The 26393-nt window shown below is 42.9% G+C and overlaps 1 protein-coding gene across 9 annotated transcripts in view; it reads left to right on the top strand.

Annotated features, from left to right (window-relative positions):
* TBC1D1 (TBC1 domain family member 1) overlaps positions 1-26393 on the top strand; it is a 353465-nt gene that overhangs the window by 56376 nt on the left and 270696 nt on the right. The gene's annotated exons all lie outside the window — the stretch shown is intronic.

Raw genomic sequence — 26393 nt, 5'->3', positions numbered from 1 at the left:
TATATATATATATATATCTGAAATAATATTTTGCTGAGATTAAAAAAAAATAAAGTTCTGGAACCAACCCATTTTCAACTCACCTCCAGGGCAATTATTCTGGGCGTGTAGCTGTTAATTATCCCCGTTGTGTTGGTGGTTGGCTGGTCTACAGCACCCAAGAAGCAGTGCTCAGGTGCTCTGCAGAGGTTGGCGGTGCAGACCTAAGACTCTTTTATATCAGACAACTACACACAAAGACAGAGAACTGGGGCTCAAATAAGCAATCTGAATTTTAACAAAGTAAGGCTGATTGTTAAAAATCTTATTTGTAAGAAATATATGAAAAAGTATGTTAAAGTTGTAAACAGAATGAAATACTTAAGTGCATCTTAATAAATGCATCTCAGGTTGTTGCATGGCTGACCCAAATCGGTCATCAAGTTTGGCCCCAAAATAAAACCTTGGACTGGTATTCAGAGACCCCTCTCTGAAGAACCTAGGAGCAAAAGCTAGCACCCTGGTCCAGCCTACTTTGCTCTGTGTTATCACATACATCTATGAAAGATGTTACATATGTAATTTTAGAAGTACCATGCCATGTACTTCTTCTTTACCAAACAAACAGTCCACAGTATTTCTACACAGAAGGGAGCAGATACCATAATATTATGATGTGACATCCAGGATTCCCATACAAAGCCTTTATATCTGAAATCAATGCCATATTAGTACCTAAACTTAGCAGTTCTGTTTTACACTTGTGAAATGAAATACATTTTAGGTCTTTTTCATAGAATCTAGTGAATGGATATGGGTTGAAATTTTGAAATGTGGATTCACTGAGACAATTTCAGGTTGGAATCACAGCCAAAATAAAAGTCAGCTGTGATTCATTCGGGAACGTGGATATTTTGAGCGTTGACATCAGAGACAGGCCTTCATTAAAAATATTATTTTACCACGTGTTTATAGCAAAGCTGGAACGAATACGACAGAAAGCCATACTATTTTGTTTCTGCAAAGAAACATTGGCTCTCTAAAAGAAGGTGCCAGGTAAAGTGGTAACATTTAAAAAATAGGTGAATGCAATACACTTTGATATCTTAATTTGAATTTAATTTGTTCTTGCTTTGGTGTCTTGACTGTTATACAGACAATCTGAATTGACTAGAAGTGTTGGAAAAGCCCATATCATATGAATCTGTTAAAATAATACCCTCGTTTTGTCTGAGCAGGAAGTGAACAATTCTGTCATATCAGCAAGGAGAGGCTAGACCGTGACTGGGGCATTGAAGGGTCAGCAGTGGCCCCAGGAAAATAATTAGAGGCATCAGCTATGGAAGGAGGAATCTGAGTTGTGGTGGCTGTAGAGGGAGCAGCAGGGGACCAGTGGTGTCTGGAGAGGGTGTGTGGGAGTGGAAGTCGTGGTGATGCCAAAGCTATCTGTCTTTTCAGCCCGGGGAATACAAGCCAGGTGTTCTACTAGGCTTTATAAAATTTTTGTACAGCCACAGGTATCTAAGTGGAAACAAAAATACATGTCCCCACAAGGTCTTGTGTACCAATGCTCCTAGCAGCTTTATATGTCATAGCCCAAAATGGAAAATAGCCTTGAAACTGAAAACCGTCCAGATGTCCATCAACAGGTGGCAAGTAAAATGCTACTTCCCAGTAAAAAGGATGCACATAGCAATGTGGAAAATCTCAAAATCATTTGCTGAGTGAGACAAGCTCTCCCCTCACCGATACAAAGAGTACACACTATATCATTCCATTTATATTCAATATAAAACGCTAGAAAATGGGATGGGGCAGAGGGAGGGATGGATTGCAATGGGGCACAAGAATTTTGGGGGGTGATGGAAATGTTTGGTAAATTGCGTTGGTTTCGCAGAGATGTTCATATGTCCAAACGTATCACATTATGTGGTCAGCGGTGGGGGGAAGGAGCCTCATGACCCTCAGCTAGAGAAGACAAGACACGATGACACTTAGCGAGATGGGAAAGTGCACCTTATGGTTATAAATTAACAAACTTCAAAAGGGGTATTTGAAAGGGATGTTCAAAACAAATATTTGAAAGAGATCAGGGTATCTGCTCAGTAAAGCACTTAGGATCTGTAAAGTGATCATAGTATTTGTCCAAGGGGATTTAGTACTGAAGATCTAGAAAGAGGTGACAGTCTTTGCCTGGACGAGTAAGGCAGTAAGTTACAAGTTTTAGCTTTCAGAATATTACCATGAAGTTCAGGCTTAGATGATAATGGACTTGTACTGTACCATGCCACCCCACTCTGCCAGTGTACAAATCTATACATTAGTACCTAAGAGTCCTCAGACTATGAATAAGCCTTTCCCTGGATTCTAACTGCTCACCATTACTGTGGTGAGATTTGAAGGAGACGGAGAAGGAGGGGGAAGATCTACCTGGAAAGCAAAAGTGAGCTACCAGTGTTGGCAAGGCTGACACTGTCACAGAGCCTGTGGTCACTCATAGCCCGGAGGCTTCCAGTTCATACCAGTGGCCCTGAGATTATTTATTTATTCATACTGGTATCCTCACACTGTTTCTGAGATTTTTGTTTCGGTCTTTACTGAATCAGTTGTGGATGTCGTAGGGTGGTTTTAGATCTTCACTTTTACAGTGTGTGACTTCAAGTTCTGCTGACTTGGCAGGGGTGGGGTGCGGGTCAGGGGGGGCGAGGGGAGGCTGATATTCTTGTGCAAAGTCGTTGGTAGAATTTGAATGAAAACCTCCATCTCTGAAGTCCTGGTTTTTCAGTTTTCCCTTATATCCTTGTTGTTTGCACAGACTTTGCGATGGTGTTGGGTTGATTGGGGCCACAGCTAAATTGTGCTCGTTTACAGTGGAAATCAAAGCAGTCAACGCATTTGATGGATGATGTGCTGATTGACGTGCAGTCTGTGACAGCGGCAGGTACTTATCGCCCACACTCATCTCCTCCATCCCCCTCCTACCCTGGCACTCGACATATCTTGCATTCAAATCCGATAATTGAGTGCCTTTTCTGGCAAGTTTGGGCTGAAAAGTATGAATGCTAAATTTCAGAGTAATATTTTTTAAAATACATGGAAATACAATGTGATATGAGAAGCACATTGTTAATTGATGAAATAGAATCAGGTAGGAATTTCTTGAAGAGATAGGAGAGGGATGGTATAATCTTATAACCTGAGAGTGAGCATGAATAATTCTTATGAGCTCAGTTTTAAGCTGATACATGTTAATATCAAGCTTTATAAAAAATGTGTCAAAGTGCCATGTGCAATTAAGGCTTAATCAAGGAGAGGCACATGCATGTCGTTACCGGCAAAGAACACTGTTTGTGTAGTTTTTAATTTCACGTTACTGAAATGGAACACAACTATAATATAATATATAAAATCTACTAGGGAATTCAATAATTTTGCAATTAAATTTCAAGTCTTTCAAAATCATTTTGGCTGTTAAACATGTTGCTGTAATTGTTTAAGAATGACTTGAAATAACAAAAAAACAAACAACCCAATCCAAAAATGGGCAGAAGACCTAAATACACATTTCTCCAAAGAAGATATACAGATTGCCAACAAACGCATGAAAGAATGCTCAACATCATTAATCATTAGAGAAATGCAAATCAAAACTACAATGAGATATCACCTCACACCAGTCAGAATGGCCATCATCAAAAAATCTAGAAACAATAAATGCTGGAGAGGGTGTGGAGAAAAGGGAACACTCTTGCACTGTTGGTGGGAATGTAAATTGATACAGCCACTATGGAGAACAGTATGGAGGTTCCTGAAAAAACTAAAAATAGAACTACCATATGACCCAGCAATCCCACTACTGGGCATATACCCTGAGAAAACCATAATTCAAAAAGAGTCATGTCCCAAAATGTTCATTGCAGCTCTATTTACAATAGCCAGGACGTGGAAGCAACCTAAGTGTCCATCATCAGATGAATGGATAAAGAAGATGTGGCACATATATACAATGGAATATTACTCAGCCATAAAAAGAAACAAAATTGAGTTATTTGTAGTGAGGTGGATGGACCTAGAGTCTGTCATACAGAGTGAAGTAAGTCAGAAAGAGAAAAACAAATACCATATGCTAACACATATATATGGAATCTAAGAAGAAGAAAAAAGGTCATCAAGAACCTAGGGGCAAGACGGGAATAAAGACACAGACTTACTAGAGAGTGGACTTGAGGATATGAGGAGGGGGGAGGGTAAGCTGTGACAAAGGGAGAGAGTGGCATGGACATATATACACTAACAAACGTAAAACAGATAGCTGGTGGGAAGCAGCCACATGGCACAGGGAGATCAGCTCGGTGCTTTGTGACCACCTAGAGGGGTGGGATAGGGAGGGTGGGAGGGAGGGAGACGCAAGAGGGAAGAGATATGGGAACATGTGTGTATGTATAACTGATTCACTTTGTTATAAGGCAGAAACTAATACACCATTGTAAGGCAATTATACTCCAATAAAGATGTTAAAAAAAAAGAACGACTTGAATAAAACATCCTAGAGAAACGTATATGGGAGTAAGTGCAAATAAGTTAATGAGTGAGAAAAGTGACCCAGGTTGATGTGTGGAATAGTGGTAAAATCTACAGAAGCTCCTTCAAGAAAAGGTTGAGGGACTTCCCTGGTGGTCCAGTGGTTAAGACTCTACGCTTCCATTGCAGGGGGCACGGGTTCGATCCCTAATCGGGGAACTAAGATCCTGCATGCCATGCAGCGTGGCCAAATAAATAAATAAAAACCACTTAAAAAAAAAAAAAACGTTGAGCATGAGGCAGGCCCAAGAGGTTGGTCCTATGCATTGAGAAGTTTGGATGGTTTGTGTGATTAGCCTGGTATGTGGGGAGGGACAGTAGGCAGTAAGGATGAGTTCAGCTGAAAGTAATGGAATGTCCAGTTTGTAGTGGTTTACATCCTCATTTCTCTAAAAATGTGGTCCTTGGACAGCAGCATCACCTGGGAATCTGTTGGTTTGTGGGTTTTTTTATAAATTTATTTATTTATTTTTGGCTGCATTGGGTCTTCCTTGCTGCGCGTGGGCTTTCTCTAGTTGTGGTAAGCAGGGGCTACTCTTCGTTGCGGTGCGCAGGCTTCTCACTGCGGTGGCTTTTCTTGTTGTGGAGCACAGGCTCTAGGCGTGCGGGCTTCAGTAGTTGTGGCTCGCGGGCTCTAGAGCTCAGGCTCAGTAGTTGTGGTGCACGGGCTTAGTTGCTCCGTGGCACGTGGGATCTTCCTGGACCAGGGCTTGAACCCGTGTCCCCTGCATTGGCAGGTGGATTCTTAACCACTGAGCCACCAGGGAAGTCCCTTTAACTCTGTTTTAATTTGTATTTATTTGAAAAGTACTGTAAAGCACAAGCAATTTAAGAGCCATATGTAATCTGATAAGTTTAAGAAGTTGTAAAAAGTAGAATAGGAAAAAAGTGAATAGGCATTTATTGTTTTGTTCATTGTTTCTTTCTTCATTAGGATGTAAGTTTTGTTGAGGGCAGGGACTTTTTTGTTTGTTAACAGATACATCCTCATAGCCTACACAGTATCTGGCCCAAATAGGTGCTCACTAAATATTTGCGATAAATGAATGAATTTCCAGCACATTATCCTCGTTGTGCTTTACTTTAACACATTTGAAATCTCCAAATGTTTTTTCCCTGCACCTCCCTTCTGTGCCTTTCCCCCTTGGCCTCATACGGTGTGCTCAAGGGGGTCAACTAGTTTTAATATTAATCTAGAGAAAAGGGAAGTACAGTAATGAATTCCCCCAGAGAGGTCACTTGATACCTGTCCCAGTGAAACATAAAGGATATTGTTACCTGGTCCTTGGGGTTAGCTGCATCGCTCCCTCCCTCCCCTTGCCTGCAGGCCCAAGCTGACCAAAGGGACGTTTAGACTCCCTTTGTAGGTTGGGAGAACTTAGCTGTTGAGTTTGTGTAATATCACAGCAGCAGCACGATATGGCAGGCATATCCCTTCCTTTCCAAAGGAAGGAAAGAGATGAATACATATGATCCATGATATTGTGTGACACTTTTATACCTCACAACCAGTGAGGGATAAAGTAATAAATAAAATCATCATTTTAGAAAGGAGGAAATTTATCTCACCACAAGAATGTAATAAAAAAGGGAAACAGTTGAGATCCCAACACAGCTTTTCTGACTCCAAACTCCATTTTTTTTAATCCTACACTACTTTTTCATACAAGTTCAGAACAGATTGTTTGATGTTTCTTTTTCTTCGTCATTACTTTGAAAAGGTCAATTCTGACATTTGATTTACATTTCCCGACAAGCCACGCATCATTTTCCTCCTCCCCTCCCTTCCTCTTTTCCTGCCATTTTCATTTCTTGCGTTTATAAGGCAATAGATGATAGTTTTTCATGATGTGCTGGAGATGGTATATTGTGTTGAAAATGCCATACAAATAAAATTATAAGTAGTCACCGGTGGAAACCTACACTGGAAAATATGATTTCAGCTATAGTTCTGTGTTTTTTAAAATGCAATTTTTGCTGATCACTACTTAGAGCCACAGAAACAGATGGCCACATTTGCTTTATTTGTTGCTAGTTTTTACGCTTCCTTTCCTCATATACATTTATGGTGACCAAGTTTACTTTTAAAAACATATGCTAAGAAGAATGACATATTTTTCAGATTGAAGTTGTCTAGGAAAAAAGTATGCTTAAGAAACAGTCTGTAAAATTAAAAGAGGCAGATTTATCTCCTAGAAAACCCATTCTCTGATCAGGCTATTTTATCTCCAAAGCTTTCTGGCCTGTCTAGCTCCCATTCCCAGCCAATAAATGCCAAACTCCTTAGCTTGGTGGTCAAGGGCCTTGCCCATCTGGTCTCAGATGATTTTTCACACTTTTCCCTCTAATTCCAAGGTTTTGTGTTCTCTTCTCCAACAAAATAGGACTGTTTATTTTTATGACATAGTCAAGCTTTCCTCTTTTTGTTCACCTCTGTTTCTTTTACCTGAACAGTTTTTTTCTTTCTTTACTTAAGTAAAGCATTTATTCCATCTCTCCTAGCTCAAATACCACCTCTTCCAGAAAGCTTTCCTGGATTGGATTTGCTCTCACACCTCTAGACCTCACCAGTTTATCACTTCTTTAGGACACTTATACTACATCTTTTACTTTATTCTGCCCAAATTCAGAGAACCATTTTAAGGCTATTTGTTTTTTTAAAATGAATGCGTCAAAACACTTTGAATGAAAGCAGTAGCAATAGTTTCTGTTAAGGGCATAATGGTAAAAGGTTGCAGACAGGTGGGCTGCAGACTTTTAAAATTTGTCAACCATAGTGTTTGAAGCAAAGCAATTCCAGCTGAATGCCTGCACGTACACTGTGTTCCCCAGCGTCCCCACTCCCTGTTGCCTTCCACCTGGCATTTCACATATATATATTCACTGCCTGACCTCAAGTTCAATGCTACATGTGGCTAATTACTCGATACATACCAGGTCCAAGTCATGGCTCTGTCATTTCCTAGCTAGTTGTCTCGGGTTAGAAGTAAGAGTTCTGTTAATATCTTTGAATGGCCTTTGTATTTGAGATGGGCCTTATGCAAAGAAACAGGTATATTTTTGCACATGGACATGGGTCAGAGATTCCTGGAATGCACTGGAAAACAAGCATATTTATTATTGAACTGAAAGAACTCCCTGCAAAACTGCCTTCAACTTATCTCTAGGACTTAGTAACAGAAGTGACCCCTTGCTGCTGTGAATCAAGAGGCTGGACTGGGTTGGAGGAGGGTTGGCAAATGGATGCAGTCAGTACCACCCTCCTGTGTCCTGTGCCCATGCCAGACCTCATTACCTATGACATCACCGCTGAGCCCAGACAGGGCCTTGTAACTCTATTCACCACTAAGTGCTAGATTTCTGCTCCCAATAGATCAGAGTTGGCAAAAGAGAGAAGTCAGGGTGAAAAATAATTTGGCACCTCACAGTTAGAAGAACGTTGGGGTGCTGCTTTAGTCAAAAATGGAAGACTTGAAAAAAAAAAAGGAAGACTTGGTTCTACTCAAGGTTAGTAAGAAGTGAAACCGTGTATCCAAAATTAGGAAATACTATAAATGTTGCTGTTTGTTTATTGGTTGCCCTCCGCTTTACCTAAGTGCTTTTGATCATTTCAAATGCCTGAACGATGGGCGTTAGCTCCATTTTATGGTTGTGGAAATAGGGCTTGGATGTTAAGTAAACTGGCCCAAGTCTCCAGGCTCACAGTACGCTGTGTGCTGAGACCCCGCCCAGCTCTATCTGACTTGGGGCTTCCCTCTTTGCACGAGGTCACGTGGTTCCCAGGTCATGCTCTAGGCATGTAAGTTAGTTATTACGACAACAATTTCTGCTATAATTAACATTCTACTTAAATATAAAGTGGGTCACGTTCCTTCTTATTCTCCCGAACTGTCGCCTTGTTCTACCCTCCTTCCATACTGAGGCTCCTACTCTGGGGGATGTGTGAACAAGATTTGCTCCCGCAGAGAAATCAGCATACAGGAAGTAGCAAAGGATAAAGGAGAAAAGGCCAGGTTCAGGTCAAGAGCTTCCCACATCGTCTCTTTCCAGTCCTACAGGAACAAGATAGAAGCCTTAAGGGGGTCCTAGAAGCCAAAGGAGATAATCAAGAGAAGGCTGAGAGTGAAGTGGAATGCTGAAAAAATAGGAAACACATTTGCAGTTGGACTAACATTGATTATCTTAAAATGTCCGCATGGTTAAATAACATTCATGAACTCTCATCTTGCTTCTAACGTCTTATAACTTAAAGCAGTTTTATGCCCGTGTCTTGGATTCTGTACAAAGTTTTGGTAGATGTCTCATGTCAGTCTAGATCACCTGCGAGGCTTGAGGAGTTGCTCCGTGATTGCTGAATTCCAGGATTTAGTGAGCTTTCTAAATCAGGAATTTGTATCTATTGTATGTGTTAGTAGTTTTGCTGCTGCTACTGAAAGTGGGTGATAGTTATGTCTCTGAGCATCTTATTTCACAAAAAGCCAGCTAGATATGGCTGCTTAAGAACCATATGAGGCAGCCAGAGGCCAAGGGTCCAGATTCCTTCCCAAGCAAAGGATGCGTAAGAGTTGACCTCTAGAAGAGATACAAAGTCTCAGTCCTAGACTGCCACACTGTTCCTTATAGAAGAGTCATAATTTTGTGATCTTCTCTTCCCCTCACATTTCTCCCTGGAGGTTTGTTAAGTTTAAAAATTCGAGACAGATCATAAAATGTTTGAAAAATAATTATAAGTGGTTCTTATTCACATTTCTTTGAATCTAAAGGTCATCCTTGATCATTCTCTCTCACTCATACTCTACCTTCCATCTGTTTGTGAGTCCTGTTGGTTCTGTTTCCAAAATATGTCTTGAGTCCATCTGCTTCTACCTAATTCTCACTGTCACTGTCCTGATCCAAGCCACCATCACAATGGCCTCCTAACTGGAGAACTGGTCTCTTGTTCCCACCTCTGACTCCAGTATTCCTTTCTCTATTTAATGGTCAGAGTGACCGAGTAAAGAATTCAATCATGTAACTCCACTACCTAACCCACCAATAGTTCCCCATGACATTTAGAAAAAAGTACAGGGGCTTCCCTGGTGGTGCAGTGGTTGAGAATCTGCCTGCCAATGCGGGGACATGGGTTCGAGCCCTGGTCTGGGAAGATCCCACATGCCACGGAGCAACTAGGCCCGTGAGCCACAATTACTGAGCCTGTGCGTATGGAGCCTGTGCTCCGCAACAAGAGGGGCCGCGATAGTGAGAGGCCCGTGCACCGCGATGAAGAGTGGCCCCCACTTGCTGCAACTAGAGAAAGCCCTTGCACAGAAACGAAGACCCAACACAGCCATAAATAAATAAATAAAATTTAAAAAAAAAAAAAGTACAGCACCTTACCATAGCCTTCAAGGCCTTGAGAAATCTGTCACTTGCCTTTATCTTGAGCCATTTTCTACCTGACTCTCTCTGCTCTACCCACAGAGATACTTTTTTCCTTCCTTTGCACAAGCTTTTCTCCTAACTTGTGCCATGGCTGACTCATTTGGGTCTCAGTTTTAGTGTTAATAGAGGCCTATTGACTACACATTCTAAAGTAAGTCCCTTGCCCACGAGCCTTTCTCTCCCACATTACCTTGTTCCCTCCCTTCATGGCACTTAGCCATACTGTGTAATTACACATTTCGCTGGTGTCCTTATTTGCTTATTGCCTGTCTTCTCTACTAGATTGTGAACCCTATGAGGGCAGAGGCCGTGTCTGGTTGGTTCACCATGAAGACTAAGTACTTACTCTTTCCCAGGAGCTGACCCTCTGGGGGGTTCTCTATGTAAGTAATCTTTGTCTGGGTCAGTGTGCCACGCAAAGATGAGTTTCTATTAGGTATGGGCATAAGCTCCTGCCTATCCATTGCCACCTTCACCAGAACTGGGTTTCATCTATGAAAGAGGACATGATATTGTGTGAATGCCAGGGCCCTGTTCTCCTGCAGCTTTCATATCTCTGTGTTTCAAACTCAGGCCAGGTACCACAGGCATATCCTATGACAAGACTGGAAGTATTACTGGCGTCAGAATCCCTGGGTCTTAACCCCACCTCCTCCACTGATGGGCCATGGACTTTGTGCAATCTGTGTAACTTCCAAAATTTTACCTCTTAAAACTGTCTTTAGAGACACTAAATGTGTCTAAATTCTGTTTAAATGTTTAGATGTTTAAATGTTTAATATCTAAATTCAAATGACATTCTTAGCTTAATACACAGTAAGCACCTAAATGATATTTGTTACAGTAGAAGCTGAATAAATATTTGTTCAATGAATGAATGAATAAATTTCTTAGCCTCTCAGACTTCAGTTTCATCACCTGTAAATAAAGAGGTTTAACAGGATGATAACTTTCCGGTCTGTCGATTTAGTTATGAGGATGTTAATTGTTGTGATCATTTTTGGTTATTATTTTGATTTTTTTTCAGGATTATTATGAGGAATGATAAAAAGTCAAATTCTAAACTGAAATAAAGCAAGTTGAACAAAAAGCTGACTAGAAATGAAAGTGTTTTAAAAATCACCCTAAATCCAATGATAACCTGGTCTTTGATTTAAAGTATGTCTGTCGTCAGCACAGGGCTTGCAGCTTCTCTGAGGGTCTTTAACATCTCCAGGACAGTAATTAATCATTTAGTGTAGGTATCTCTTCGGCAATGAACATGAACTCTTCTTTTCAGACATCTGTTTGCATATGCTGCCCTTGGCCTTGGCATATGAAACCATTAAGAAAATACAAGCCAGGTCCTCTGCTAAAGTCAATAAAAAAGCATTTGGTTGAAGGTGTGCATATATTTAAGAGACTACACTCATCTTTTAACTGATTGTCTTAATAGTATTGCTTCCAAATAATTGTTAAGTCAAAGAACAATTGGTAAGAATTAATATCCAGAATATATAGTGGATTTCTACAAATCAATTTTTTAAAAAAGACAACCCAGTAGAAAAATGGTCTGACAACGTGAATAGGCAATTTACAGAGGAGGAAACTTGAATAGCCATTTGACATATGAAAAGATGGGCAACTCTAGCAACTAGGGAAAGGCAGACTTTTAAATTTATTTATTTATTTTATTTTATTTTTATTTTTGGGTGCATTGGGTCTTCATTGCTGCGCACGGGCTTTCTCTAGTTGCGGTGAACGGGAGCTACTCTTCGTTGCGGTGTGCGTGCTTCTCATTGCGGTGGCTTCTCTTTTTGCAGAGCACAGGGTCTAGGCACGGGGGCTCAGTAGTTGTGGCGCTTAGTTGCTCCGTGGCATGTGGGATCTTCCTGGACCAGGGATCAAACCCGTGTCCCCTGCATTGGCAGGCGGATTCTTTACCACTGCGCCACCAGGGAAGTCCCAGGAAAGGCAGATTAAAGTGAGAAAAATAACATATCACACTGCAGATTAGCGAAATTTAAGAGCTTGGTAACATCAGGATTGGTGAGGATGTGAGGAAACAGGATCATAAGCATGCAGGTGGGAGAATAAATTGGCCCAGTGGTAGCAGAATGTGGCCATGTGCGTACAGCTGGAGATGTGAATACCCTTAACCCAGCAATTCCATTTCTAGGGATACATCATGGACATGTGCATGAAGAGACAAGTATAAGGGTGTTGCTGCTATGGCAAAAAAAAAAAAAGGGGGGGGGTCTAAATTTCCATCGAAAAGGGGAGAGATCATTAAATTGTGCAATAATCATGCAACTTAATACAATTGAATACCATTCAGCAGTTAAAATAACACAGTACTGAATATAAAAAAGCAATTTCTAAAAGAATATATACACTATGACACCATGTAGGAAAAAATGTAAAAGTACAAAATGCTACTTTATATTGTTTGTGGATTGATACCTATGTGGTTAATATACAAAAAGAGAGGCGGGGGAAGATACACCCAGTGCAGGATGGTGGTTACCTCTGGGGATGGAGGGGAAGAGCTCTATAAGTAACACTTTACTTCTTTTAAAAAAATGTACATATGTGCAAAATATTTAAAACTGTTAAAACTGAGTGGTAACTACCTGCGTATCTGTCATATTATTCTGTTTAAGTTCTTTGAAATATTTTATAATTAAGGAGAAAATCTTAGAAAACAAGAATGCCATACGTAATAAAAAGTCCAGTATCAGGGCTTCCCTGGTGGCGCAGTGGTTGAGAGTCTGCCTGCTGATGCAGGGGACACGGGTTCGTGCTTCGGTCCAGGAAGATCCCACATGCCTCGGAGCGGCTGGGCCCGTGAGCCATGGCCGCTCAGCCTGCGCGTCCGGAGCCTGTGCTCCGCAGCGGTAGGGGCCGCAGCGGTGAGAGGCCCGCGTACCGCAAAAAAAAAAAAAAAAAAAAAAAAAAAAGTCCAGTATCAGATTCTACTCCTTTGTACATTAGTGATCATCTTTTACCCTGCAGTGGGTAATTTCTACTTGGCCTTTGGGTGTGTCCTTAAGCCCTTCAGCCTCATATGCTGCTTGCAAGTCTTAGACCACTCCCCACCTCCACCCCCCGCCCCCCAATGCCTTCTCTGCATGCTTTCTTAGCAACTTCTCTTTTCCTTCTAGTGACACTTCTCACTTGGTCATGCAGTTTCCCGTTTGCTTGCTGTATGGGCCCACTGGACCCTATGACATTCCTCTGGGGGGGGTGGCTTGTTTACTGTAGCACCCCTAGGGACGGGTGTGTGAATGTGTGCAATAGGTATTTATCAAGTGACATCGTGAATTAATGGAGATACTTCAGTGGCTTAAGTTCCATTGCTGTGCACATGGTGGGCCAGGGTTGGATACCTGAAATCACTGCTGGCTGGATTAAAACTATAAAGCAGCATTTGTTGGCCCAGAGGAGCCCTGTGCCTCTTTCTTGGATTTGGCCAGCTGTGGGCCCTTGGAGAGAAAGGGCACGGTGATGTTTGTCACATAAGGAAAGCTTGTCCTGGATCCACTGATACATCCAATCCAAGAATCAGATTCTCATTAAGCTGTGCAGAGGCCATACCCCATCCAGCTGAATTTCCTGGGCACTGGGAGGTCAGGGTCCCCAGCCCATCAGCCAGGCCAGCTTTTCACAGGGAGGACCACTGCTCCCACCTCCCCAACACCCAACAGCCCAGTCCATGCTTTGTTCTGGCTTCAGGTCGGGTCTGTCTTGCCAGCCCCCAGCGTGGCCTCATTGGGGAGCCTGCTGCAGCCTCACTTCCTTCTTACTAGCCCCTGGCCCAGCTGGACCCTTGGAAAGGGCCCTGCTGCCTTAGCCTCAAAGAGAACTAGCTTTTCTTCCTTCCCTTTCTCTCTTATTCATTTGTTGATTCATTAAAATCTGCTGCCATTTCAAGCTCACATCCATCTAGTCTAGCTGGCATTGGCTCAGCCCCTGGCTCTAAGAGAGAGGCAGAACTTCTGCCCTGACAGAGCCCGCTGTTGGCTGCAAGCTGGTGGCTGTCTCGAAAACCTCTCTTGGCCAGACTAGATACCTGAAATCTTAGAGCACAAAGCTGTGTTGATAGCGCTTAGGGCCATCTGCTTTCCTGACATTGCAGAGAGCCTCAGCTCTACCCAAGTAAGACCTTGGGTGAATGATTGATTTTACATTGCTCAACCTCTGCTTCCTTGCTTGCAAAATAATAAATAACAGCTTGCAGCAGAGTTTTGAGATATTTAGGGTAATAAAGTGGTTAAGTTGACATAGTGCTTGAGCCCGAATCCTGGTTCTGCCCCTTCAGTTTTCCCATCCTAAACAGGGTAATCTGGGTCCCAGCCTCATGCATTGTAAATGCTTAGAACAAATGCCCTATCCCTAAAGAGCGCGATGCAAAGGTTTGCTGGTGTTAGCAGTGTCAGGTAGACAGTAAGCACTCAATACACATCATGTTCTATTACTATTATTAGTACTTGTCTTCGTCTGTTTGAGATGCTATAACAAAAATGTACAAAACAAAATATGTATATATACACACACACACACAGAGACTGGGTTGCTTATAAACGGTAGCAATTTATTTCTCACAGTTCTGGAGGCTGGCAAGTCCCAGATCAAGGTGCTGGCAGATTCGGCTTCCTAGTTCATACACGGCTGTCTTTTTGCTGTATCCTCACGTGGTGGAAGGGAAGAAAGATCTCTCTGGAGTCTCTTTTATAAGGGCATTAATCCCATTCATGAGGGCTTCACCTTCATGACCTAATCATCCCCAAAGGCCCTGGGGGATTGTTTTTTTTTTAATACATTTATTTATTTATTTTATTTTGGCTGCGTTGGGTCTTCGTTGCTGCGTGCGGGCTTCCTCTAGTTGTGGTGAGCGGAGGCTACTCTTCGTTGTGGTGCACGGGCTTCTCATTGCGGTGGCTTCTCTTGTTGCGGAGCATGGGCTCTGCGGGCTTCAGTAGTTGTGGTACGAGGGCTCATTAGTTGTGGCTTGCAGGCCCTAGAGTGCAGGCTCAGTAGTTGTGGTGCACGGGCTTACTTGCTCCACGGCATGTGGGGTCTTCCCAGACCAGGGCTGGAACCCATGCCCCCTGCGTTGGCTGGCGGATTCTTAACCACTGTGCCACCAGGGAAGTCCGGGATTGGGTTTTAACATAGGAATTTTGGGAGGATGCAAACATTCATTCTATAGCATTCTGTCTCTGATCCCCCTAAATTCATGTCTTTCTTATATGCAAAATACATTCATTACATCCCACCATCAACTCAAAAGTCTAAAGTCCAAAGCCTCATCTAAATATCATCTAAATCAGGTATGGGTGAGAGTCAAGATATGATTCAACCTGAGGCAAATTCTCTCTAGCTGTGAACCTGTGAAATCAAACAAGTTACGTATTTCTGGAGTACAATGGTGGGCCAGGCGTAGGATAGACAATCCTATTCCAAAAGAGAGAAATCAAGAGAGAAGAACGTGATAGGGCCCAAGTAAGTGGAAACTACAAGGCAAACTCCATGAGACCTTAAGCCTTTAGCATAATCCTCTTTGGCTTGATTCTCTGCCCGTCAGCCCCACTGGGGCACAGGTCCCACCTTCTGGACACAGTGGGGCAGAAGTTCTGCCCTTACAGCTTTTCAGGGAGGGGTCTGGCCCCCAGGGCTCTGGGAGGTCCAGTCCCCATGGCTTTGGAGTTGTGAGCATTAATGAGAATATATGAAAGCACTTGGCGTGTAACACGTGTTCAGTGGATGTTGTTCCTTCCTGACCCTCGATCTTGGAGAAGGTGTGCCTCAAACAGGAGGCAGGTAACCTCTCCACTGTACTGTAGGCATTTGTTCTTGTCATCTTTTCCCCTGAGGCAAGAAACCAACTGTAGGTTGGAAAAGTTCCAAGTTGGCACCCTTGAGACCTTGAGACTGGGGAGCAGGTATGTTTCATTTCTACCTTGACCCTGAGCTAAGGCTGCCAGGAACAAACTCATCATGGGCATTTAATTTAGTACATATTCCATAGCGTTCCTGAGGGAAGGCTGGAAGGGACCTTGGAGATCATGAGTCTCACCTCCAAAATTTAGAAGGTGAAAACAGGTCCAGAGATTCAACATGAGCCGCCTGAGGTCACACAGCCAGTCGTGGGTGAGTAGAAGTTAGCTGTGCCCACCTGGATGCCCCGCCCCCTGTTCCTCCTGGGCTGTCTCTGAAGCCACACTGCCTCCGCAGAGAGAAAGGCTCCAAAGGGCTGGGTGCAAATCAATCTGGCCACTTTAGATAAATTCTGACCATCACCTGAAGGTTGAATTTATCTTCACCTCACTCAGAGCATAACCTCTACCATGTTTGAAAAACTCCAGGTGAGGAGAGCCGTGTTCAGGCTTCTCCACTTACAAGCAAGAAACGGAAGGTGATTCCAACACAAATGGAAAAGAGAAGCCATTTCCTCCTTCTTGTATCTTCTCAGCCTTTGCATTTCCCATCAAAGCCAACATAAGTTATGCACCTTCTCCAGCTGTGTATAGAGACCAGGAAGCAGGTGCTGGTTTCTTTTATAACGTATGCATTCCTTTGCTAAGGAGTGAGCCCAGAGAGACTGTTTAATCTTAAAGTTTTTAGAGGGGCATGGACCTAAGAACCTAGCACGTGGATCTTAGCTTCTGGAAAGTATACTCGTTCGGTGCACCTGAGCATTGTGCCAAGCAGTCAGGCACACGCCTCTTGGGGAGGTGTGAGTGTACATGGCTCGGTGGACTTTTTATCGGAATCTCAAGCTCTGGTGAGGAAACAGATACGAACTGTTTTGCATGACTGTGCAGAGTGCGTGGCTCTGTACCAGGCACAGGTATCCGACATGGAAGAGTCACTCTGCCCCTTTCTGGGTGCTTGCTGTGCAGTTCTGATCCAAAATACGGAAGCACACACACAAAATACTGAGAGCATTGACAGAGAGTTTCACTGATGTTTAAAACTTGGTTTTTTTCAGGGGTTTTTAAAGAGCAGTTTTAGGTTCATAGCAAAATTGAGCAGAAGGTATTTCCCATATAACCTGCCCCCCCCCACCAAATGCATAGCCTGCCACGTTATCAACATCCCTATCCCTCACCAGAATGGTACATTTGTAACAGCTGGCAAACCTTCACTGACACATCATTATCACCCAAAGTCCATAGCTTACATTAGGATTCACTCTTGGTGTCGTACATTGTATGGGTTTGGACAAATGTATGTATATGCATACATACATCCATAATGATGGATATGTATCCATCATTATAATACCATACAAAGTACTGTCACTGCCCTAAAAGCCCTCTGTGCTCTGCCTACTCACCCCTTCTCTCCCACCCCCAACCGCAGGCAACCACTGATCTTTTTACTGTCTCCATAGTTCTGCCTTTTCCAGAATGCCATATATAGTTGGAATCATGCTGTATGTCGTGTTTTCAGATTGACTTCCTTCACTTTGTAATGTACATTCAAGGTTCCTCCATGTCTTTTCATGGCTTGGTCACTCATTTCTTCTTAGCACTGAATCATATTCCATTGTCTCTATGTACCACAGTTTATTTATCCATTCACCTCCTAAAGGACATCTTGGTTTATTCCAAGTTGTGGTAATCATGAATGAAGATGCTCTAAACAGCGGTGTGCAGGTTTTTGTGTGGACATAAATTTTCAACTCAGTTGGGTAAATAACAAGGAGTGCGATTGCTGGATTGAGACATAACACTTTTAAAGAACTGGATGAAATTGAACAAATAAATTGTTTTAGAAGTGAGAAATCGCTCTAATCAAGGGTAAACTAAACCACCTTTTTTTGGGGAAAAAAGGAAATTATGATTTAGTATGAAAGAAGGGGAAAAGGAAGCTTTGGTCTGATTTTTATTCACTAATAGATTTGACCAGGAAACGGGAATTGACATTTTTCAGTCTAATTTTTTAAGGAAAAACATAACTTTCAGTGTAGGAAAAAAAAAAGTTATTTTCTGGTGAAATTAGTGCTACGCTAAGTGGTGTTTTTCATGTTCCTATTATAAATTATAATTAAAATATCTGAGTTGAAAGCTAAGCATCTCTGTTTAGCTTTAACACAGGGTGAGGATATCAAAAATCTTTTGACTCCAAATTTTCACTGTGTTTTCTTTTATGAGCTCTTTGCCACTGGGTTTTTCCATGAATTTGAAACGTGTGTGCAATACTTTGGAAAGATTATTTGCTTAAACTTTATAGACTGAGCTAAAAATAGAGAAACACTGTTTCTATTTTTGGAATGTCTTACCAGCTAGAAAGTGAACACAGTTACTGTATATATTAAGCAAAATATTGAGATGAGAACAGATATTTCAATAGCAAAATATATTAATTTAGCTGCTTTTGAAATGTCACAGTGAAACGAATTGATTGTTATTTCTACTGAAGAGAGAAGTTTGCGTCATAAAGTAAATTTCTGTTCTAATAAGACTGCTGAGTGCAGAAAGAAAAAATGGCAACCCCAAAATGTTCACTGGTGTGAACTTTATTTTGGGGGGGATTTGTACTCACTGGTTCCCTCTAGAGCTCTAGAGTTACAAGTTCAATGGCTCCCTTTTTACACTGCAGAGACTTCTCAGGATTTCTAGCTGGGCTTCATCCAGTTTTTATTTATTTATTTATTTTTGGCTGTACCTCACCGCTTGCAGGACCTTAGTTCCCCGACCAGGGAATTGAACCTGGGCCCCTGGAAGTGAAAGCGCCGAGTCCTAACCACTGGACAGCCAGGGAATTCCCAGCCAGCTTTTAATTTTGCAATGTAGTGAAGGTGGCTGGAGCTTGAGAACACTAAAAATGTTCTCGTTAAATTTGTTTACTGTTACTCTGGCTAACAAACTACAACTTGATGCACAAAATCAAAACATGACATCAGAGACCTTGATTTAAACGTTGACGCAGCTCTATCAAAGTAGAGTGTTCTTCAGCTAATTCCCTGAATTTATTGTCTACCTCCAAATAAGTCTTCACAAAATTTATCTTTCCACTCTGTACTTTCACTTATTCACCAATTTATTGAGCATTCTTTGCTCTCAGGTTGGTCTTCAAATAGTCTTGCCACCCACACACTCCATTTTGAATCTGGCATCATTTAAAATGTGAGGACAAGTGTGTGCTTGAGAGAACACAAGAGATGTAGACAGGTAATGAGACACAGTATGTGTGGGGAAGAGAAAAGCGAGATTAGCAGCGTGAATGAGCAGGATCCATTTCTTAGTGAGGAATATCTGAACCCTCTGAAAGTGTGACAGGCTCGTAGTGCTTGTGCACACCAAGTCTCTGCCCGGAATGACAGGAATTTACCAGCGAAACTTGGATGATTCACGGCATGGCTTATAGAATGAAAGTAACAAATGGAGCACAGTCATACCGCAAGACATAGCAACCCATAAAAAGGGAGAGGAAAATATTGAGATATGTCAGGGGGCCCACCCGTGCCAGAATTAGTTTTGGCTAACACACAATCTCTTCTTTGCTCTCAACTGTTTGTCTATAAACCCAGCCGTGAACTTGAGATCTCCAGCCCATCACTTCTGTTCTGTTTCTGTATTTACAATAGTCATACTGTATTAGGGGTCTCCAGAAAACCAGAACCAATAGGATATATTAAAGAGAGATATGTAAGAGGAGATTTATTATAGTAATTGGCTCATGTGGTTATGGAGACCAAGAAGTCCCATGATCTGCCATCTGCAAGCTGGAGAACCAGGAAAGCCAGTGGTGTATTTCAGTATAAGTCTGAAGGCTTGAGAATCGGGAGGGCTGATGGTGTAAGTCCTGGTCTGAGTCTAAAGGCCTGAGAACCAGCAGCACTGATGTCTGATGGCAGGAGAAGATGGCGGTCTCAGCTCAAGCAGAAAGAGAGAGAGAGAGAGAGAGAGAGCGCTTTCTCTCTTCCTCCACCTTTTTGTTCTATTCAGAACCTCAATGGATGGGATAATGTCCACCAAACATTGATGAGCACGATCTTCTTTACTCAGTTGACCAGTTCAAATGCTAATCTCTTCCAGAGACACCCTCACAGACACACCAGAAATAATGTTGACCAGCTATCTGGGCAGCCCTTAGTGACACATGATTAACCGTCACACATACCCATCATTAACCTACGACAATCACTGCTACTGCTGCTACTGAAGTTTCTTCTTCCTCCTCCTCCTCCTCCTCCTCTTCCTCCCCCTCCCCTCTACGCCACAGCAGTTACCGCCGGGAAAAGGTCCCTCCCCCTCCTCGTCCTCCTCCTCCTCCTATAGCTAACATCTGCTAACATTTCCTAAGCACCTACTGTGTGCAAGGATTCAGTCTGAGTGCTTTATATGCATCCCATTTAATCCTGAAACTAGCCCTTTGAAGTGTGGGTTCCATTATTATACAAGCTTAGGGAGATAATTTATGTAAAGTCATTAAACCATCATCACATAGAGGGATTTTAAAAATTGAGACATAATTCACATGCCATGAAATTTGGGGGTTTAGTATATCCACAAAGTTGTGTAACCATAACATAACCACTAATTCCAAAATATTTTCATCACCTCTAAAAGAAACCTCATACTCTTTAGCAGTCACTCTCCATGTTTCCTGCTCCCCAGTCCCTGGAAACTACGAATCTTTCTGTCTCTTTTGATTTGTCTATTCTGGACATTTCTTATAAATGGAACTATACAATATATGGTATTTTGTGTCTGGCTTCTTTCACTTAGCATAATGTTTTCAAGGTCCATTTACGTTGTAGCATGCATTGGTACTTTATCACTTTTTATGACCAAACAATATTCTGTTGTGTGGGTACACTATCCATTCATCAGTCGATGGACATTTGGGTTGTTTCCACTTTTTAGCCATTATGAATAATGCTATTGTGATAATTCATTACAATTGTTTTCATAGACATATGTTTTCAATTCATACAGAGGGACTTTTTTCATGACTTTTTTGGATTTGATAGTATCTCAGCAAATATTTTTTCTGGGGACTTCTCTTGTGGCACAGTGGATAAGACTCCGCGCTCCCAATGCAGGGGGCCGGGGTTCAATCCCTGGTAAGGGAACTAGATCCCACGTGCGTGCCGCAACTAAGAGTTCTCATGACACAGCTGAGGAGCCTGCCTGCAGCAACTAAGACCCGGTGCAACCAAATAAATAAATAAATATTAAAAAATATATATTTTTTCTGGAAACAAATTTTTATGCCAGTGAGGATGACTGCACACCCCCAAACTACCATTTACTAAAATGCTCTCTCTGCAATGTGAGCTCGATTTCTATTCTATCTGTCCTGGTAAGGCTTGATTTTCAGAGATGAGCACCAATCCTTCATGCCAGCTGGTCCTTCTTCCTGGAAACCCCGCTCCCTCATCTCCATCTGTAAAAGTCCTGATGTCTTCCAGCCAGGATGCTGGCTCTTCCTTTGCAGCCGGAAGTTATCTTTCGTTCCTTTGGGACTCGGTAGAGCTTCACCTGGGCCCTTCTCTTGGCACTTTTCACTCTTCCCTGCTATGCTGTGTGCCTATGCTTCAGGGATCATCTTTGCTATTCCTTACTAGGACACGTGTTTGCTTTACACAATAGGTGCTAATGAATATTCACGAACTGAGTAGATTCTTGATCAGTTGCTGTGATATAGTGATTTATAACAGGAAATATATTTTTGGGCTTTGTCCCCCTTTCCCCCAAACAGAGCTCCTAAAACCCTTGGAATTTCCTGCGAAGAGAACAATGGAGGTGTCTTTTGTTATGTTAATCAGTTGACTTTTGGAAAGCCCCTAGGTCTCTTTAGCATGCAGGTTGGTTGCTAGGGGAACCAACCTTGTGATTAGAGGGTTGAAACCTTCAGTCCCACCCCCTGAACTCGGAGGAAGGGAGAGGGGCGGGAGAGTGAGTTCAACTGCCAAAGGCCAATGATGTAATCAGTCATGCCTAAGTATGAAGCCTCCATAAAAACCCAAAAGGATGGGGTTTGGAGAGCTTTGGGGTTGGTAAACAGGTGGATTTGAGGAGAGGTATTTGAGAAACAGCATGTTCCCCCCGCCGCTCCTTGTTCCCCATAACTTGCCCTGTGCATCTCTTTCATTCTGCTGTTCCTGAGTTATATCCTTTTATAATAAACTGGTGATCTAGTAAGTAAAATGTTTCCCTGAGTTCTGTGAGCTACTCTAGCAAATTAGTTGAACCCAAGGATGGGGTCATTGGTGACCAGTTGGTCAGAGGCCCAGGTGACACCCTGGACTTGGGATTGGTGTCTGAAGTTGGGAGGGAGGGCAGTCTTGTAGGACTGAGCCCATATTCTTTGGGATCTGATACAATCTCCAGGCAGATAGTGTCAGAATTGAGTTGAATTGTAGGACACTTAGCTGGTGTCCCAGAATAGCATGGTGATGTGGGAAGAAAAGCCAAAACAAAACACATTGTAACTGCTGTTAGAATCCTAGTTACCAAGTGGTTGTGATTCACTTGAAACCAAGTCCAGTTTCCTTGTGGAGTTGGTGTCACAATGGCTCTATTTTTAACCAGGTCTTGTGGTGGGGAGGAACAGGCTGCAGAGTGAGGTCATGCTTCCTACCTCTGCACCCTCCACATTTCAGTTGGTGGAGAGCAGCCTGTCAGCAACTCCTGAACTCTCAGGAGGTATTACTGTCCTTGACCCTTGCTCCTCTTCAAAGGAGGAACACAGAAGGGCAGGAGTGTCAGATTTATTCGGGGAGTTATGGTCAGGCTTAGTAGATGAGCACCTCTTCCAGTTCCTGGGTTGACCCCCCTTTTTAGTCCTCCTTTAATGTCTCAGGAAAACTGATGGTGAGACATTAAAGCTTCCTTTTAAAGTTACTTAGTCTCAGATTTTCTGTAGATCCTACTTATTTAGATCTCTGCAGTCCTGTTCAGATAGGCCTATTGCTCTCCACAGAGCAGCTGTTTTTTGTTTTTTTTTTTTAAACAAGGGATCTAGAATTATGCAAGTGGTTCTCAATCCTGGCTGATAATCAGAATCTCTCTCTCTCTCCCTGCCCCCCTCCTCACTCTCTCTCTCTCTCTCTCTCTCTCACACACACACACACACACACACACACACACACGATACACACTCCTCCAAGCTCACACATTTTGCTTGGCTGGGTGGAATGTTTTAATAATTGAGCATGCATTCTCCAAGATGCCACAGTTCATTCATTCCTTATTGTCTCACACCTGGCCCTCTGCACACATTTATATGACCTACCTGCTCTTTGAGGTCTCTGAGCATTCCACCCTGCCACAGAGCAGCCATATCATCTGCCCTCCTTCCTCACCCACTCACCTTGTCATCACAGGTAACTCTGATAGAAAATCAGGGCTGGGAGCCATCAGCATCTTTGAGCAATGATTATTCTGTCTGTAAGCGTTCTTGATGCTGGCTGAAAAAGAATCAATGGGGAGCTATTGAAAATTACCCATGCCCCCTCTACGTACAGTCCTTCCCTGGGGAAATATACAGTTTCTTAGAGAAGGATACATTTTTCAGATGGGAGAAATAGATTTTAAGGAAAATTGTTTTGAATGTGAGATCTGTTAGATTGTCTGATGTAAAAGTTTCCCTTTAATGAACTTCCAGATTACAATAGAATTTCTGTTGGCAAGCTACATGTTGGCAGGGAATGAAGAACTTTCATGTAATATTTAGTGTTAGAGCCCCATACGTTACTATCAAGTCCACCCACTCGAAAGGTTCTTACTTTCCCATTAAATGAGTGATTCTGCCCAGATCAGGCAGGGAGACCTGGAGCAGATGGAGATGGAGACCTTAGTCTAAAATCATGTAAGGTTTAGGCAAGTGCAAACCAGAAACTGCAGGAGACTCCACACTGATGTGTATGTACATGGAGAATTGGGTCCAGGTTTAGTTATTTAATAATTAATTAATTAATTTTTGGCTGCATTGGGTCTTCATTGCTATGCGCCGGGTTTTCTCTAATTGCGACGAGCGTGGGCTACTCTTCATTGCGGTCATTGCGGTGGCTTCTCTTGTTGTGGAGCACAGGCTCTAGGTGCACAGGCTTCAGTAGTTGTGGCACATGGGCTTAGTTGCTCCGCGGCATGTGAGATCTTCCCAGACCAGGGCTCAAACCCGTGTCCTCTGCATTGGCAGGAGGATTCTTAACCACTGTGCCACCAGGGAAGTCCAGGGGTCCAGGTTAAAACAATGAAGTCTGGATGTCCCTATTTCACCTGTCATATTTTAAGTGTCATATTCAGGATTTAGTCTTAACCTTTTTTTGTGTGCAAGAAGTGCAATTTTCTTTCTAAATTAAATGTAATTTTTCTTTTTTGCCTTCTTACCTCCTGCTGAAGAAGTAGAAAGTTTATCTCAGTCAGTTGGAGGTAATTCAGGTTTCTGTAGTCCATTTCGGGTTCCCCTCATCCTTTCCCCTGAGTTGCTTCTCAGTCCTGGGCATTTTCGTAGAGCTCAGGCTAGGGATTGGAGTGATGGTGTGTGATGACATTTGTCAACCATCCAGCTTATCATGCCTGGTCCTCAGCTGCCCAGCCACTCCCAACAAAACGATGTTGCTTCCCCGTAGTTCTCCAGGCCTCCCTCTGCTGAGCTAGTTCACGCCATCGCAAGGACGAAGGACAGTTTTAGCTGTTCTCTCAAGGGGCTGTTGGTCTGTTACATTGTTTTAAGGCCAATGTCAGTGGATCTCATATACTAGTGCATTTCAAACTTTATGTATATCCTAGCCACCTGAAGTCATGGTAAAATGAAGGTTCTGACTCCGTAGGACGGGGTATTAGGGCAGGGTCTGAGAGTCTGCATTTCTAACAATTGCCAGGTGATGCCAAGGCAGCTGGTCCATGAATCACACTTTGAGTAGTGAGGCTGTAGTGGCCATAAAGGCTCTTACTTTGATGGAGCTCTCAGCCTCTATCTCTTCTGCTTGCTTGGGGAAGTAATGTGATAACAGAGAAAGATTTGGTTAAATGGCTGCAAATGCACTCCCATTTTCCACCTCTTAATTTCTTTTGGGAACATCACTGCTGAAAAGAATGAAAGAATAGCACTTCCCTAAGATGCTCTGAAGGCCCTTTTCGAGTACCCAGGTAGGATTTGTTAGAATGCTATCACTCTTGACTTTTACCATGCCTTTATCATTTATCTTGTTCCCATGTACCCTACCTGGGAGGAGAAAAAAAGATGACACCCCTCCCTCTACCATGGTCCTCTCTTGGTATTTATGTCCTTGTGTAATCCCCTCACCTTAAGTGTGGACTAGACTGAATGTGGCAGAAGTCTTGGGATGTCACTTCTGAGATTAGTTTATAAAACCATTGACTTCCTTCTTGGACACGTGCTTTTTCTTGGATTACTTGTGCTAGGGGATGCAGGCTGCCATATTGTGAGCAGCCCTACGGGGAGATCCACATGCTGCAGGAAGAAACTGAGGCCTTAAGTCCAAGAGCCTGCAAGGAACTGAATCCTGGGAACAACCATGAGCTTGAAAGTGGATCCTTCAGTCCCAGTCTTGAGATGACTGCAGCCCTGGCTAACAGACCTTGAGTCAGAGGGACCAGCTAGGATACTCCCCGGATTTTTGACCCACAGAAACAGTTGTTTCCAGCTTCATAGTTCTGGGGTAATTTGTTATGCAGCAATAGATAACGAATATACCCACCTAACTCAGATGCCAGGAATTTGGGGAACTTCATTAAAATGTCCTACTGACCTGTCATGAAGATAAGGCACAATTAATATGACAAGAGGAAAGAAGCAAAATTATGGGGTTAGGGTGGCTATCTGGCTTGAGGAACTCAGTGAGTGGCTCCACGTGACACATATATTTACACATTGGTTATTAATGTGTCCTTTGGCCTTTTTTATTTTTCCAAAGTGCAACTCTTGGGTGTCTGAGTTCGAAACTCAGCTTAACCTCTGTAGCTATAAACTGACTACACTGCTTATCATCTTGCTTTGGGAGAGAAGAAAACTGGTGAAACCAACATTTCTCACGTTGCTGAAACCTCCCAGCTGGCAGGAACTGAAGGTTCTTTTTCCACCGCCCCTTTTCTAGTCTCAACAGCTGAGTTTTCTGGCTCCAAGAAAACCACCTTTGATTATATAAAGGTATTAGGAGTTAGGGGAACACTAGCCCTTTTGTTACCAGCAATCCGGAGCGTTTAGGAAGAAACGCTGCGGGGGCGACAGTAACCCCTGGAACGCTGGGCGGGCTTTGTGTTCGCTCCAACTCTGGGGCTTTTACCGAACCTCAAGGAGAGGAATTCTTAGTTTTCTGAAAGTTGGGCTAAACGGACCCCAGAGGCCTAGAAAGCCGGGTCCCTAGCCCTTAGGGCTTACGACTCCTCCCCCAGTAGCCGCGCAGCCGGGGTCGTCCCGGAGGAGGGCGACCCCCGCGGGTCCCAACT

This window comes from Neophocaena asiaeorientalis, unplaced genomic scaffold, assembly GCF_003031525.2.
Source record: "Neophocaena asiaeorientalis asiaeorientalis breed wild unplaced genomic scaffold, Neophocaena_asiaeorientalis_V1.1 scaffold39, whole genome shotgun sequence".
NCBI classification, from domain to species: domain Eukaryota; kingdom Metazoa; phylum Chordata; class Mammalia; order Artiodactyla; family Phocoenidae; genus Neophocaena; species Neophocaena asiaeorientalis.
Note: the sequence above shows the minus strand (reverse complement) of the source record. Positions and strands in the feature narration are given on the sequence as shown.